Genomic DNA, 17,126 nt, shown 5'->3' with positions numbered 1-17,126 from the left:
ACATTCTAGTTGTATATGGAAACTGATATAAATCTCACAACATAAGAAAAGGATCTGAACACATATCTGCACCTGCAATCTGAAAATGTGCAATCCAAAGCACCCACCAAAAGTATGGCAAATTCTAAGTGTCCAGTGCTTGTCCACCAGATTTGAGCTCCTAAAGGGACCCACGTTTGATTATCATCCCAAAGTACTTTTGGAAAGCACTCAGGAGATGTTTGTCAAAAATTGAAATAAGCAGTAAAAGTTATGGGATTCAGAACAGAGGACAAACAGTTATAATTCCAATGTGCTAGGTATTCTGGGTCTGTCTCCTCACCACAGATATATTGTCTGCTCTTCTCTGTCCTGCTTTCTGTGCCTTAGAAAGATGACCCCCACGGAATGCATGCTCTGTATTCCCTTACCCTATGGCTTTCCACTGGGAATGGCCAAAGAGAAGCAGTGCTTCTAATAATGGGAGTAAGGGAGAGATATGGGAATTCATTCCCTACCATCCTGTGTTGTTCTGGCAGGGCTGTGTTACTCCATGGCCATAGCTACTGCTGGGTGGTGTCTCTTCCTCAGGTCTCTGTTGACACTACTCGCTTTCCTTGCTTCTTCAGACCTATGGTTTTAACAGCTATTGTCAATCTAGCCTTTGTTTCGTCCCTTAACCCTGTCCACCCCTCTGAAAACAGTCCTTTTTAAAAAAAAAAATGTTAATGTTTATTTATTTTTGAGAGAGAGAAAGACAGAGCATGAGCAGGGGAGTGGGGAGAGAGATTGGGAGACACAGAATCCAAAGCAGGCTCCAGGCTCTGAGCTGTCAGCACAGAGCCCGACACGGCGCTCAGACTCACAAACCGCGAGATTATAACCTGAGCCAAAGTTGGACATTTAACTGACTGAGCCACCCAGGTGCCCCAAACCAGTCCCTTTTTAAATTCTTCAGTTAAACCCATTGAGTATGCCTTTTATTTCCAGCCAACGCTCTGATACATTGTATTCACATTCTAGAAAGGAGAAGATGGTATTATAGTTGTCCCCAAGCAGTCTTACCACTTAGAGGCAGGTCAAGTTCACACCGTCTGAAAGATTATACAAAGCAACCTTTTACTTCTAGCATTGGAGATACAGGAGTGACTCCTCTGTTTTCTTCTATCAGTTTCTACTCCCCAGATTCTCTCACTGGGGCCAGACCTCAACCTCTCCTTCCCCTACCTCCTTGTCAGAGAAGCCTCCTCCACTGAAACTACAGAGTTTTGTTTTATTTGGTTTTAATCTCCCTTTCTCCTGGCTCTGGGAACCCATTGCTTCCTGGGCCAATTGTCAGTCTTTTGACCTAGTCAGGTTTCTTGCCAGATGGGATTGGGGTTTCCAACCCCAGAGGCTCCAGATGGAAAGAGGAAAAAGAGGCCTTCTTAGTGGCCTGCCTTCAGGTTGTGGTGTCTGTATAATAATTAGATTGTTCAGGGATAAGGTCAAACATCTTGCAGGCATTTCCTGCACTGGCTGAAGGCTGGATGTCCTCTGTTAGGCTGGCCTGATACACATCTGACTCCAGGAAAGAAAGAAAGAAAGAAAGAAAGAAAGAAAGAAAGAAAGAAAGAAAGAAAGAAAAGAAAGAAAGAAAGAAAGAAAGAAAGAAAGAAAGAAAGAAAGAAAGAAAGAAAAAAGGGAAGGAAGGAAGGAAGGAAGGAAGGAAGGAAGGAAGGAAGGAAGAGGAAAGGGGACCTCCATCCACCAGCTCAGCAACTACTTCTTTGAGGAAGCAGAACTTGAGCGTAGCCTTAAAGGAGAAATGGGATTAAACAATGGGTAAGAAGGAAGAGCCATTTCAGAAAGGGAAGGATATGAGCAAAGAAGATGGGAACATGGCCATTGGAAGAAATGAGTATACCATTTTGCTGATTGATGTGAGCAAGTGGAGGGAGATGGGTTTGGAGAGCTGAGTAAAGAACCAATCTGGGAGGCCTGAATACTGGGAATAAAGGTTTAAAGGAGTCTTTAAAGATTCTTAGAAAGGCAATATTTCAGGATTCACACATAAAGCAGACTGGAGGGTTAGAGACAGGATGACAAGTTAGAACATTAAGTGTAGTCATCCAGATATGAAATTGTGAAGATCTGTGCCAGGGTAGTGTTCCTTGAATACATCACAAGGGATGAAATTACAATTTGGTTGTAGGGTAAATGCGCTAGAAAGTAGCAGATGAGGACAACTTCAAAGTTTTGAAATTAAGAGGCTGAGAGAATGTTGGGGATGGAAGGTACAGCATAGGGAATACAGTCAATGGTGCTGTAATACTGTTGCATGGTGACCACTGGCAGCTACACCCGTGGTGACCACAACACAACATATGGTCGAATCACTGTGTTGTACATCTGAAGCTAATTAACATTGTGCATCAACTATACCTCATATGAAAAAAAAATAGAAAGGCTTCTGAGAAAAAGCTAATTTCAGATGAAGGATTAGTCTGGTTTTAGGTACACTGCATTTAGGTGGCTACCATGCCTCCTGGTGAAGGAAGAAATGGAGGCATGAGATCCAAAGAGAGGGCTCCAAGACATGAATTGGGAAGGTGACTATTTGAAGTCAGGAGAGTGAGAAGCACCTCTGAGAAAGACTTCATATTAAATCAAGGACCCTGAATGACCTAATTATTATACAGACACCACAACCTGAAGGCAGGCCACTAAGAAGGCCTCTTTTTCCTCTTTCCATCTGGAGCCTCTGGGGTTGGAAACCCCAATCCCATCTGGCAAGAAACCTGACTAGGTCAAAAGACTGACAATTGGCCCAGGAAGCAATGGGTTCCCAGAGCCAGAAGAAAGGGAGATTAAAACCAAATAAAACAAAACTCTGTAGTTTCAGGGGAGGAGGCTTCTCTGACAAGGAGGTAGGGGAAGGAGAGGTTGAGGTCTGGCCCCAGTGAGAGAATCTGGGGAGTAGAAACTGATAGAAGAAAACAGAGGAGTCACTCCTGTATCTCCAATGCTAGAAGTAAAAGGTTGCTTTGTATAATCTTTCAGACGGTGTGAACTTGACCTGCCTCTAAGTGGTAAGACTGCTTGGGGACAACTACAGTACCATCTTTAAGACATGCCTACCTTCAATGGCTAGAGGAGAAAATAGAGGAAAGGAAACAAGCCAGTATAAAAATAATCTGAGAAATTGGCAAATAAATACAGGAATGACACAACATAAGAAAAACAGAGTGTTTCCAGAAAGGATAAACTATACTTTCAAATTTTAATCATACTCTTCAGACTTTCTGAGATTATCCTTCAAAGACTTTGAAAATAAAGTAAGAAAATAAAGCAACAGTGTTAAATAGTGTGAAAAAGCTTTGTTAAATTAGGGCTTCCTATCAAAAATACTTCTTTAGAAATGTTGATCTGCATTATTGGGTATTGATATAATACTGAAGCCACTGAAAGGTATATCAGTTAAGAGCTCTTTGGATGTAATTAACAGAAAACCCAATTCAAATTAGCTCTAAATATACAACAAGAAATTTTTTGGCTCACTTTCCTGAGAAGACCACAAGTTGGTCAGGCTTTTGGGTTGGTCCAATCTGAGGGAAACCACCATTTCCTTGTAATTTTCTTGATTCTACCTTCCTCCACAAGCCAGCTATATCTTCAGCCTGGTTTCTCTAAAGCAATATACTTTATATCTAGGGTCACATCTCTGGGGAGAGGGAGCCTCTCTCAAGCCTCACATTATTTTATCATACCTGAAACAACCACTGGGACCATAAGGGAATGCCATAAGTGGTTGGTTTGGGCACTCATGACTGAACCAATCACTCCCACATGTTGAAATTACCCAGACTAGCCTTAAATCAGTCAAGGCACCATCTATATTTGGGGTGTGTGGGCAATCTCACTCAGCCACCAGGCTGCTTCACAATAGGAAAAGCTTAAATGAATGTTGAGTAAATAACTAGAATTTTGCAGATGGGTACTGGATGTATACATTAGGATATAATTGAGCAAGTCAAAATATCAGTGGCTTAAACAAGGTAGAAGTTCTTTCTCTGTCTCTGGAACTTGGCAGTACAGGATTGGTACAGCAGCTCTGATCCATAAAGTCCTTGGGACCCAGGACTCTACTTCTAGCTTGCCACTCTGGTGACATTTCATAGGGTGCAGCCCTAATTTTCATTATCCAAGGGAGGATCTCTGCTCCAGGCAGCAAGATGGAGGGAGTAACAAATAAGAAGGGGCAAAGGAATACATTTGAAGCAAGAATGAACTTTATTCTGGGTGACCATTTTCCTGGCTAACCATTCTATTACTATGGAATGAGGGGAAAATAAATATTGGGAAAAGCACTCTCCACTACTCTGAAGAAATGAGATCTGTTAGAGTTGACTGAATGATCAGTCATTCAGGTTACATGATCAGTCATTCAGTTGTTACATTATGTAACTCAGGTTACATGGCTAATAAATTATTTGGGAAAGCAATTATCCATGTGTAATCTGGCAAATAGGACAGGGGTGAGATGAGGGAAAAACTCCCAACTCAGAGGAGTGAAATGATGAAAAGGAAACAATAGATTGTGCACTAAAATAACTGTGTTTACACCCCATTTTTGCCATCTAATAGTTGGACAATCATCAACAAGTTGCATAACCTTGATAAGCCTGCAATCTTATCTGTGCAATGGAGATGATATCAACTACTTCAAAGAGCTGAAAAAAGATGAACTGAGATAATAGTTAAGTGCTTCATGAGTAATAACGCTCATTCAGATAAAACTTATTAATTATAACAAAGCTTACAATAACATGGTTAGTATTGTAAAAACACATTTGTTGAGTTAAAAATGAGATGTGAGACTTTCACTAGCTTTTTAAGATCACTTTTTTAACACAATAACTGATTTTTGTGGTTAATTGAATTTTTAAAAATTCTTACTATTTCTTTTCCCCTGCTAGGCAGGTCTCTTATCAAATTGTTAGATGTGCATTCAGAAAGCAGCTGAGCAAATGAGAACACTGTGCCATAACAAACTCACAAAGATAGAAATTTCACATAAAAATTTCAGTTATAATATTTATGGCATTAATTTCTAGAGTAAAATTAATTTTTTAAAATTACAATAAATTATATACATGGAGCCTCAAATTTCATATATACTCTTTTTTGCATAAAGAATAGGAATGTGTTAAGAAAAAAAGTATCTCATCTGAATTGTATAATTCATAAGTTATAATGAGAAGAGCAATGGGGCTGGCCGATTGGGCATGTCCTCATTTCCACTACACAGTGGCCTCAATGGGGGTAGATATCTTGATCTGCAAGGCAGCCATTAGGTCAGGAGATTGGTTACATATAGGCAGATGAAGTAAGTATATTGAGATAATGAGAGCCAGACTTCTCACTGTCAATTATCAACAGGGAAAGGGAGAAAACTAGACCCAAAAGAAGTGATCCCCTAGTAGCAATGAGCACACTTAGAACCAGATGGTGACTTCTGAATATCATTCTCCACTAAAAGGATACAGAATTCCTTGGAGAAATGGTTGAATTCAGAACTGGCACAGGGAAAGTACAATATGTTCCTGGAACATCCTGTTGAGTATGAAAGTAAGGGAGTACTCAAAGAATGATGAGGATATGTTAGAAGGTCAAGAGCCAGATTGAAGAATTCCCATTAGCTAAATCTGAGGCAACTTAAACATAAAATAAAAAAGAATAGCAACAAATTGTGGCCGATTGAATAAAACAGGAATCCATGAATCCATCTGGACATAAATATATGTGAATGAATGAATGAATGAATGAATGAATGAATGAATGAATAAATAAATAAGAACAAAAAGTTTTACCATATAGTACAATGCCAACTAATAACTGTAGAACAAATGATGCACTTAGAATATCACCATTTGTCAACCATTACAGTAATAATTGATTCAAGGAGGAACCAACAATGGACACTAAAACTTTGAGTGAAAATGTAATGAGAAATAAGATATTTACATAATATCAAAGTAGCTCTCTACAAAATACATATTAGTAACTTATTGATTAATAAGTACAAGGTACTTATTCATTTTACAATGAATTTTACATCTTAAAAAGTGATGAAAGTCAACACTGATAGAAATGGGACAAATTAATATTTGTTAATTTGCTTCTTGATGATACATTGAGAAGAACATAGCATCATGTCCATGATATCCCTTCCAAAAGATGAATCACCTGAATCTAATCATAATAAGTATAAAACAAACTCAAATTGAGGATACTCTATAAAGTAACTAGCCTATTATCTTCCAAAAAAAAGTCAATGTCATGAAAGACATGAAAAAACTGAGGAACTGCTCCAAAGAGAATAGAGATATGACAACTAAATACAACACATGATCTCCTATTGGATCCTGCATTAGAAAGGAAAGAGTGATTATATGGTATATTATTAGTGAAATTTGAATGCAGCCAATGGATTGAATGGTAGTATTGTAACATTTTTAATTCCTTTTTTTTTTTAATTTTAAAGAGGCTCAACAGGCTGAGCCATCCAGGTACCCCTAATTTCTTGATTTTAATGGATTTACCAGGTTTTACCATATACTATACAAAATAATTGAGAGAGAAAAAGAAAATGATAAGACAAATATGGTAAAATGTTAACAACCAATTAGAGAATCTGAGTAAAGGGCAAACTAAAATGCTTTGTATTGTTCTTGTAATTTTCTGTAAGGTTGAAATTATTTTTAGAACAGCTGTTTTGAAAAAACATAATGTATAATATAAAAATAATCAAATTTCAGGGATGCCTGGGTGGCTCAGTCAGTTGAGTGTCTGACTTTGGCTCAGGTCATGATTTCATGGTTCATGGGTTCAAACCCCATGTCAGGCTCTGTGATGACAGCTCAGAGCCTGGGGGCTGCTTCAGATTCTGTGTCTCTTTCTCTGTTTGCCCCTCCCCTGTTTGCATTTTGCCTCTCTCTCAAAAATAAATAAACATTAAAAAAAATTTTAATCAAATTTCAATCCATTGAAGGTTATAGTCAGCATCTAAAAGTGACAGCATAGTGTTTGTGTCTTCTCAAATCCCTACATATAAACAAAGAAATTGGAAAGTAAAATAAAAAGCCCATAGGATAACATTTACAACAAAATAAGATGGTAAGTTATCCTCACAAACCACAAAATACAGGGGCACCTGTGTGGCTCAGTCGGTTAAGCATCTGACTTCGGCTCAGGTCATGAGCTCATGGTTTGTGAGTTTGAGCCCCATGTCAGGCTCTGTGCTAACAGCTCAGGGCCTGGAGCCTACTTCAGATTCTGTGTCTCCCTCTGTCTCTGCCCCTCCCCTGCTCACGCTCTGTCTCTCTCACTCTCAAAAATAAATAAACATTAAAAAAAACCCACAAAATACAAGCAGGTGGAGGAAAATCACTGACAACCACAGGCCATGATATTAGAGTTTATGCAAGAGAGAAAAGAGGGTTATCAATGGTTATTTGATGGACCTGAGAACAGAAGAACCCCCAAAAGAAACAGATATTTAGTAGAAAGCACAGTGGGTCAATCTGAGAATGACAAGTGAATCTGGGACAGGTTTTGCCCATTCCAATAACAGATAAGTGCAAGGGGGCCCTGGTAAGACCCCAAGGGGTAGAAACAGTCTTGCACCTATGAATTCTCAATACTGACCAGCCAAAGCTCCCTTCCAGGACATAGCTCTGAGAAGAAACCACTGACTGTGGAATAAAAATTGATCAGAGCAGGAAAAACACAGAAGTAAAGAGAAGATCCAGATCAAAAGTAGCTGGCAGGGGGGGCCTGGGGACTCAGTCAGATAAGCATCTGACTCTTGATTTCGGCTCAGGCCATAATCTTACTGTTCAGGGGATCAAGCCCCGAGTCAGGTTCTGTGCTGACAGTGCAGAGCCTGCTTGGGATTCTCTCTCTCTCTGCCTCTCCCCACTCCCCACTCTAAATAAATAAATAAATAAATAAATAAATAAATAAATAAATAAATAAATAAACAAACTTTTTAAAAAAGTGGTTGAGGGGGGAAAAGTTATTGAGGGAAACAGCGTCAGAAAATCTCAGAAAGCAAACAGTCATTTTTTTAAAACATTACACAGAAACATGAAACACTGTCAAGTTAAAAAAAAAAAGCTATTTGAACTAAGCTTACTTTAAAAATTTGAGGAAAACTGATTTTACTTAAGAGCAAGCACTAGAAAGGTATCAAGGTCAAATCCCAAAGTTACTACATACATACATACATACATACATACATACATACATACATACAAAAAAGAGGGGCACCTGGGTGGCTCAGTCACTTGAGCATTTGACTCTTGAGTTTGGCTCAGGTCATGATCCCAGGGTCGTTGACCTCTCTTCCTCTCCCTCTCCCTCTTTTCTGCTCACACACTCTCTTAAATAAATAAGTAAGTAAGTAAGTAAGTAAATAAAGAATAAGGAGTAGAATGACACCCCTACAAAGAAACAAAAGCATACTAGAAAGATGTACTCAAGAAACAGATAAAAACTACACTATTTAAAAATGAGGGGCATCTGTGTGGCTCAGTAGGTTAAGTATCTGAGTCTTCATTTCAGCTCAGGTCATGATCTTTTGGTTTTTGAGTTCGAGCCCCATGTAGGACTCTGTGCTGGTGCTGCACAGCCTGCTTGGGATTCTCTCTCTCTCTCTCTCTCTCTCTCTCTCTCTCTGTCCCTCCCCTGCTCATGCTTGCTCTCTCAAAATAAATAAACATTTTTTTTAAACTTATAAAAATTATTTAAAAATGAACTTTAATAAAGAAATAATACAAGACATGAGAAAACAATATAAATCAGAATTAGAAAAATTCATAAGTTAGGTAATAATTCTCAAAGGAGAATTTGAAAAGAAAAAATCATTTTAGAAATAAATACTAAACTAGAAGAAACAAGAGCAAAACACACACTCACACACACACATACATATGCACATCGACAAAAAATGCCTTATAAGGAATAAAAGATGAAAAGAACAGTTTTAAAACTAAAATAATAATAATAATTTTTAAATAAAAGAGATTCAAAAGTTGTCAATGTGGATGATAGCCAAAGAAGATCAGCATATAGACAAAGGGAGTCCAAAGAAGAAAACCAACAGAAAGAACAAAACAAATACTTCAATTCAAGACAAGTTTTCTGAAATAAAAAAAGACTTAAAATTACATATCAAAATAGCACTTTAAGTATCTGAGAATATTGATCAGAACAACCAACGCCAAGGTATATTCTACTAAAATTACTAGACTTTAAAGAAAAGAGAATGTTTGGTAACAAGGCAAAAAGAGTATGTGACTTATAAAGGAGGGATAATTAGGTTGTCACCAAACTGTCAACAGCAGTACATTATGCCAGAAGAAAATTAAGTATGGGCTGTTTTTACAAGATTCATCAAAATAAAATATTAGCCAAACATTTTATTTATTAAAAAAATTTATTTAATGTTTATTCACTTTTGAGAGACAGAGTGTGAATGGGGGAGGAGCAGAGAGAGAGGGAGACACGGAATCGGAAGCAGGCTACAGGCTCTGAGCTGCCAACACAGAGCCTGGTGTGCGGCTTGAAAGGAACCGCGAGATTGTGACCTGAGCCAAAGTCAGTCACTTAACTGACTGAGTCACCCAGGCGTCCCTTAGCCAAACACTTTATATCCTGCAAAATTGGCTTTCAAGTATAAAAAGTACACACAAATTATTTTTGGTAAATCTCAAAAAATACTGTTCCTACGTGTTCTTCCTAAGAAATCAAATAGAATTTCTGACAATCAAAATGACCAGAGAGATATTAAATAAGGACAGGAGGTGATCATTAGATATGTAGTTGTTTGTAGAACTAAGACAAAATAACAGTTAAAAAGGGGGGAGACTATAGTGTCTAATGACTAGATGACCTCACAGTGTAGATCATATATGCTTTGATACAAATATTCCCCAATCATTTTTAAAATGAGAGGTGAATGGAGATAGCATATATAAATTTTAATTTTTTTACTAATTGGTGGTGATATAAGTAATATTAATAGTCCGTAGTAGTATTAGTACTGTAATTCTGGGATATTACAGAATTATGGAATATTCTATCACTCCCTGTTACCTTGAGAAACAGGGTTTTTGGTGTGAAAGACAGGAGATAAAGATATAACACAAAAGAGGTTAAGTAAAAACATTGTAGTTGTGAATTTAAAATAGAAATACTAGAGGCACCTGGGTAGGTTAGTTGTTTAAGTGTCCAGCTCTTAACTTCGGCTCAGGTCATGAACTCATGGTTCATAGGTTTGAGCCCTGTGTCGGGCTCTGTGTTGACAGTGCCTGCTTGGGATTCTCTGTCTCTCCCTCTCTCTCTGCCCCTCCCCTGCTCATGCACTCTGTCTCTCTCTCTCTCTCTCAAAATAAATAAGTAAACTTAAAAAAATACAAATACTCGGGGCGCCTGGGTGGCTCAGTCGGTTGAGCGGCCGACTTTGGCTCAGGTCATGATCTCACGGTCCGTGAGTTCAAGCCCCGCATCGGGCTCTGTGCTGACAGCTCGGAGCCTGGAGCCTGTTTCGGATTCTGTGTCTCCCTTTCTCTGACCCTCCCCCATTCATGCTCTGTCTCTCTCTGTCTCAAAAATAAATAAACGTTAAAAAATTAAAAAAAAAATACAAATACTAGTATGAACTCATCAGGTAATATATATATATATATTTACATACATATCTCTATATGTAAATAATATAAATATATATAAATATCTACCTATGATAGATAGATAGACACACTTCCACTAAAGAGACTTAGAAACAGCAACTACATTCTCATCTTGAAATACTTCCCATTGAAAGAAATCAAGGGTCCTTGGCCAAACAGCTAATTCCAGGAATTGAGGTCTGGAGAGGAAGATGGAATATCTTGACATATCAGCTATTAAGAAAGCCATAAAACAAACAAACAAACAAACAAACAAACAAACAAACTATTAGGATCATGTCCAAGGAGCCAATCTGAAGAGTACCCATAGCCAAAGTTGGAGCTTCAATAACGATAAGAATTGCAATGGATTGAAATCCCTCTAATATGTTTAAGTCCATGAGTTCATTATAAGAGTTAAAAAATCTAATTTTTGAAAGATGACAGGGAATCAATTTGTTACTGGGGAAATAAAAGAGGAAACTCAAACATTTTCCCTGCCTTTTCTATAATAAACCGTTTCATTGGATAACCAAATAGTAGATGAAGGGGTGCATCTCATTATACAATCTTTCAAAGTAATTCATGAAAGCAAAATGGTAGGGATAGATTATTATCTTTTTGCAAGCTTCCATTAATAAATCTAAATATTGAGTATCGATGGCTGCTAACATTAAAAAGAAAAAAGAATGAGTGAAAACCAGACTTCCTGAAAAAAGAACACAAAGGAAACGAATCTAAGCCTGAGGAAACCTCTGGATCCACCTGCCAATTTCTAGGAAACACAAAAGGCACAGGAACATGTGAAAATAAATCAGGAGTGTGCAATCAGCAAAATGTGTCAGAGTGAGTTCTACAACAGACAAAGTATGAGGAAAGGAAAGGGTGGAGGAGAACCTGTAGCTTAAAAGAGATGTAAAAAAGTAACAAGGTGTTTTCTTTTCACAGGCGAGACTAAACTGTAATGTAAGGAAATGCAAGAGAGTGATTGCTATGAGTCAGGATAGTGGTTTGTTGGTTTAATGTTTATTTTTGAGAGACAGAGAGAGAGACACAGCATGAGTGGGGGAGGGGCAGAGAAAGAGAGAGGGAGACACAGAAGGCTCCAGGCTCTGAGCTATCAGCACAGAGCCCAACGTGGATCTCATGAACCGTGAGATCATGACCTGAGCCGAAGTCAGAGGCTCAACTGAGCCACCCAGGTGCCCGTGTTTGTTTGTTTTTTGACAGTAGTCATTTTGGAGGAAGAGGAATGGCTATGAATTGTATAGAGCATGTGGGGGGCGGGGGAGGCTTCTGAGATGACTGGGAAAGTTGTTTCTTGACATGGGTTGTGGCTACAAGGATGTTCCACAGTATTCACTAAGGTCTATATTTGTTTTCTTTTCTGTTTCTGTATGCTTCTATTTATTTTATAATTTAAAAGTTTCAAAAAGTTATAGTGGTTTAGAGAGATAAATCAACCTGGAAATGGTGAGAAAAAAGTATGTGCAATATATTGACTCTTATTATAATATAGTTGATTATTACTATTATGTATTTGAGCTAGTGCAGGTCCATTTATGCCTTCCAAAATGTAACCATATAAAATGAAAAGTCAGGGGGTGCCTGGGTGGCTCAGTCAGTTGAGCGTCCGACTCTTGATTTTGGCTCCGGTCACAATTTCACAGTTTCATGAGTTCTAGCCACACCCCACCCCTGCCACTGCACTGTCAGCACAGAGCCTGCTTGAGATTCTCCCTCTCTGCTCCTCCCCTGCTCACTCTCTTTCTCAAAAATAAATAATAAATAAATAAATAGCTTAAAAAAATAAGAACTACAACTGATAAGAGAATCATAGAACATTTATAAAACCAAAACAACACAAAGAGCTCTTACAGTTTGGTATTTTCTAAAACTGGTTTCTTCGGAATATTAATTCCACAAGAAGTTAATAAGTGCTTTCTCAAAAATGAAAAAAAAAGTTTAAATGGTCAAATAAGTCAGAGAACTAGAGTTAAACAGATGCTTTTATGTCTAATACCTTTGGGACTTAATAAGTTTGTATAATTTCAGCACTAAGAAGAGACTATAGTTACATTATTTCCCAAACTTATTTGACCATTGTTTTAATTGAGTAGAGTTATGCCTATCTCTAACAGCAGCAAATAAGGGATGTTATTTTGTTTATTGCTTTATAATATCCTCTGCCCAGAGGTGCCTGGGTGGTTCAGTTGGTTAAGCGTCTGACTTGGGCTCAGGTCACAATCTCGTGGTTTGTGGGTTTGAGTCCCGCGTTGGGCTCTGTGCTGACAGCTCAGAGCCTGGAGCCTGCTTCAGATTCTGTGTCTCCCCTCCTCACCTTCCCCTGTCTCTCTCTGCCTCTCCCCTGCTCCCTCTCTGTTTCTCTCTCCTTCAAAAATAAATAAATTTAAAAAAATTTTATAATATCCTCTGCTCAATGAGATCATGGACTTAGTTCTATTTATAACTCTACCCGCAGTGCCTATAACAGTGCCTGAGACACAGAAGATACTCAAGAACTACTTGATGAATGAATGACTTCTCAGCATGGAAATCAGGTAAGATTAAAGATCTCTTTGTAGCAAATCAAAGTCAAATTCATTTGTAGATTTTGTAGAAAATCAAACAGTAATGGCCTGACTAACAAAGAGCATCTGCTGTTATCTTGGTGGTTTAATGTGGATTTTTAACATTATTGCATTTCCACCAATTGATCTGCAGGGACAATTACTTAAAGAGAGCTGTAATAGCCAAGTACTAAGTTCTATTATTTTTATGAATAACATAAATTAATTGCATTTAGAAATTCACCTCAACTTTCATTTTATTGTCTAAACATTTGCCTGTGCACCTTACAGATTTGGAGAGGCAGTAAACATCATGGTTAATTAAGATCACAGGTTTTGGAGTTAGGCAGTTAACACCCCATTCTACTTATTTCCTTCTATTCTTTCAGGAGGAAATTTTAATACCATAACATACCATGACATCATGCTAGGAAAGGAACCAGAGATCATCAGTTGAATTAACATATGAACTAAAGACCCTGCCACAGCGATTGTGTTTCCACTATGTACCACTCTCCCATTTATTTCAGTTTGGCATTTTGACAAAAAAAAAAAAATGATCTCATCAGCACAGCCTTGAACTAAAATTAGAGTAGTATTTTTCATTTCCAGTGCTACCTCTGATAAGCCCTATTACTACAGGGAAATTATTTAACATAATTGCATTTATTTCTTTATCTATAGCAGCAATGACAAAATTCTAATCTTCAGAGAAGCAGATGATAAAACATTTTTTATCTCAGCATATTAAGGAAGCAACAGGGTGTGGTGGCAAGTGTGGCAGGCTGAAAGAAAATTTGGATTCTAGTTCTGATATGTTACTAGATGACTGGATAGTCTTGTACACATTACTTAATCTCCAGGGGTTAGAAGCTAGCTGCAAAATGATCTCTAGCAGTATTTCCAACTTTTGAAATAAGTCTAGGATTCTAATCATTACTATAGGGATTACTATTGTGCATGTCTAAAACTTTTTAAAATTATTCCTTCTATTGCCTCATGCTGGAGTCTTTGAGGCGGCCAACAACCATCATCCGTCTCTCATGCCCTGATTCTGAATCAACTGAGAATACAGAGTATAAAGTATTAGGGACTGACAGGAATCAAAGCATCACCTTTTTTAAAAACGTGTTTGTTTGTTTGTTTATTTATTTATATAAATAGACTCTATGCTCAATATGGGACTTGAACTCACAACCCCGAGATCAAGAGTCTCACTTGCCACCAACTGAGCCAGCCAGGTGCCCAGAGAAGTATCACCTTTATTATTAATAAAGACTACAGTAGATAATATGGCATATAGCTGTGAGCAAGAGGACTTCTTAAAACTGAAGCCCACTTAGAAGATAGTCTCACCTGTCCAGACCCAGACACTGGGCTATCCCAGACCTCCCCACAAAGAACCAGGTATAAGTATAATATTTCAAATGGAAGAACAAAGGAAAGTGTGAGTTCCCCAGAGAAAGTTTTCTGTAGATGTCCTCTACTAGGTTGAGGAAGTTCCTTTCTATTCCTGGTTTATTGGTTGCTTTTATTTTTTTTTTTTAATTTTTTTTTAAATTTTTTTTTTCACCGTTTTTTATTTATTTTTGGGACAGAGAGAGACAGAGCATGAACGGGGGAGGGGCAGAGAGAGAGGGAGACACAGAATCGGAAACTGGCTCCAGGCTCTGAGCCACCAGCCCAGAGCCTGACGCGGGGCTCGAACTCAGGGACCGCGAGATCATGACCTGGCTGAAGTCGGATGCTTAACCGACTGTGCCACCCAGGTGCCCCTATTGGTTGCTTTTATGATAAATCAGTGAATTCTATCAAATGCTTTTCCTGCATTTATGAAAATAATTATGTGGTTTGGCCCTTTATTCTATTAATATGTGCATTTCATGTATTAAACCAACCTTGCATTTCTGGAAGAAAGCTCTCTTGGTCATAGTGTATAATTCTTTTTTTACGTTGCTAGATTGAGTTTGTTAGTATTTTGTTAGAACTTTTATATCTATATTCATTAGATATATTGTTTTCTAACTTTCTTGTGATGTCTTTGTTTTTGGCATGCTAACACTGGCCTTATAGAATAAGGTGCAAAGTGTTCCCTCCTCTTCCATATTTTAGAAGAGCTTGTGCAAAAACAGTATTAATTTGTCTTTTTTTTTTCAACGTTTATTTATTTTTTTAAGACAGAGAGAGACAGCATGAACCGGGGAGGGGCAGAGAGAGAGGGAGACACAGAATCGGAAGCAGGCTCCAGGCTCTGAGCCATCAGCCCAGAGCCTGACGTGGGGCTCGAACTCCCGGACCGCGAGATCGTGACCTGGCTGAAGTCGGACACTTAACCGACTGCGCCACCCAGGCGCCCCAGTCTTTAAATGTTTGATAGAATTCACCAGTGAAGCCGACTGAGCCTGGACTAAGCCCTCTTTTTTTTTTTTTTTAATGTTTATTTTTGAGAGAGAGAGAAAATGAGCAGGGGAGGGGCAGAGAGAGAGACACAGAATCCCAAGCAGGTTCCAGGCTCTGAGCTGTCAGCCCAGAGTCTGACGCGGGGCTCGAACTCACAAATCGCGCTATCATGCCCTGAGCTGAAGTCACACACTCAACTGACTGAGCTACCCAGGTGCCCCGGACTAAGCCTTCTTATAACAACCTTCCAATTAGTTTAAGTCAGGGCTACCCAGGACAGTCTCCCTTTTGATTAATTTAAGGTCAACTAATTAGGGATTTTAATTACAACTACAAAAATCTCTTCATAATAGCACCTAAATTATGTTTGATTGAATAAGTGGGAGAAGATGTTTGTATGCTACAAAGTGGCTGCTGCCTCCCTTCCCTTCTCCAATTCTGGCAAGAGGGGATCACTTGTCATCCCCTCTAACAGGAAGCATACTAGAAAGAAAATTCTTGGGACCGAAGTTCAGCCTAGTCAAGTTGACATAGCACAAAACCATCAGTTTCTTAAAACCACAACTTCATGAGAATCATCAAGAACTTGTTACAAATACAGCTTTTCTTTGGACCATATTGGAACCAATATTTGAGAATCACTGATTCATATACAAGTAGAATAATATAAGTAATAAATAATATATATTTAATCCACACTATGTGCCATGCACCAGCCTGAGCACTTTATATTAATTATCTTATTTAATCTTCACAAGAGCCCTAAGGTATAAGTACTGCTCCTGTTCCCATTTTATATATGAGAGAACTGATAGTCACATAGGTCAAATTATGTGCTCAAGGCCATCCAGTGGAACTCGAGCTCACAAAACAGGTGAACAACTTTTCAGTCACTAGCTCTAACCATCAATTATATACAGAGGACCATGGAACATGTTAAATGACACCATGGAAATTCAATTTTAAAAAATCCAGAGTGTGGGACATTCTATAAGACAAATGACTTGGGTTTTTTTCCAACAATTAAATTTCAAAGAATAAAACAGAGGGGAAAGAGACCTGTAGATCAATACTGTCCATAATACTGTGTGCAGTGGTGGAGAGGTTCTATATCTGCACTCTCCGTGTGGCTATTTGCAACTGAGGAAATGAATTTTTGATTTTATTTACTTGTAATGAATTTATGTTTAAACTTAGTCACATGTGGCCAGTGGCTGCCATATCGAACAGGGAAGTTATAAAAAACTTTTTAAAAATTACATTTTAGAGACATGTACTTAAATATTTAAGGATGGAAATAATATTGATACCTGGAATTTCACTATTGCTTTTGGGGGTGGGGGACACCAAGTGGAGTATAGATGAGCAGAATTGACCACGAGTGGATGATTGTTGATGCTGAGTGGTAGGTAATGAGGGTCTTACCTTTTCTCTCAATCTTTGAATACACTTGAAATTTTTA

The 17,126-nt window shown here is 38.2% G+C and overlaps 1 protein-coding gene and 1 long non-coding RNA gene across 2 annotated transcripts in view; one reads left to right on the top strand and one right to left on the bottom strand.

The window, feature by feature from the left end:
* Positions 1-17,126, bottom strand: part of FBXO34 (F-box protein 34) — a 157,523-nt gene that overhangs the window by 112,668 nt on the left and 27,729 nt on the right. The gene's annotated exons all lie outside the window — the stretch shown is intronic.
* The window catches only part of LOC125167805 (uncharacterized), a 57,355-nt gene that overhangs the window by 23,000 nt on the left and 17,229 nt on the right, over positions 1-17,126 (top strand). Inside the window, exon 3 of the long non-coding RNA XR_007152955.1 lies at positions 13,177-13,255. This is a non-coding gene — a long non-coding RNA (uncharacterized LOC125167805). The remainder of the gene's footprint in view (positions 1-13,176; positions 13,256-17,126) is intronic.

The sequence above is a fragment of the Prionailurus viverrinus genome, chromosome B3 (assembly GCF_022837055.1).
Source record: "Prionailurus viverrinus isolate Anna chromosome B3, UM_Priviv_1.0, whole genome shotgun sequence".
Classification (NCBI taxonomy): domain Eukaryota; kingdom Metazoa; phylum Chordata; class Mammalia; order Carnivora; family Felidae; genus Prionailurus; species Prionailurus viverrinus.
The sequence above is the reverse complement of the archived record's forward strand: the minus strand, read 5'-3'. Positions and strand labels throughout refer to the sequence as shown.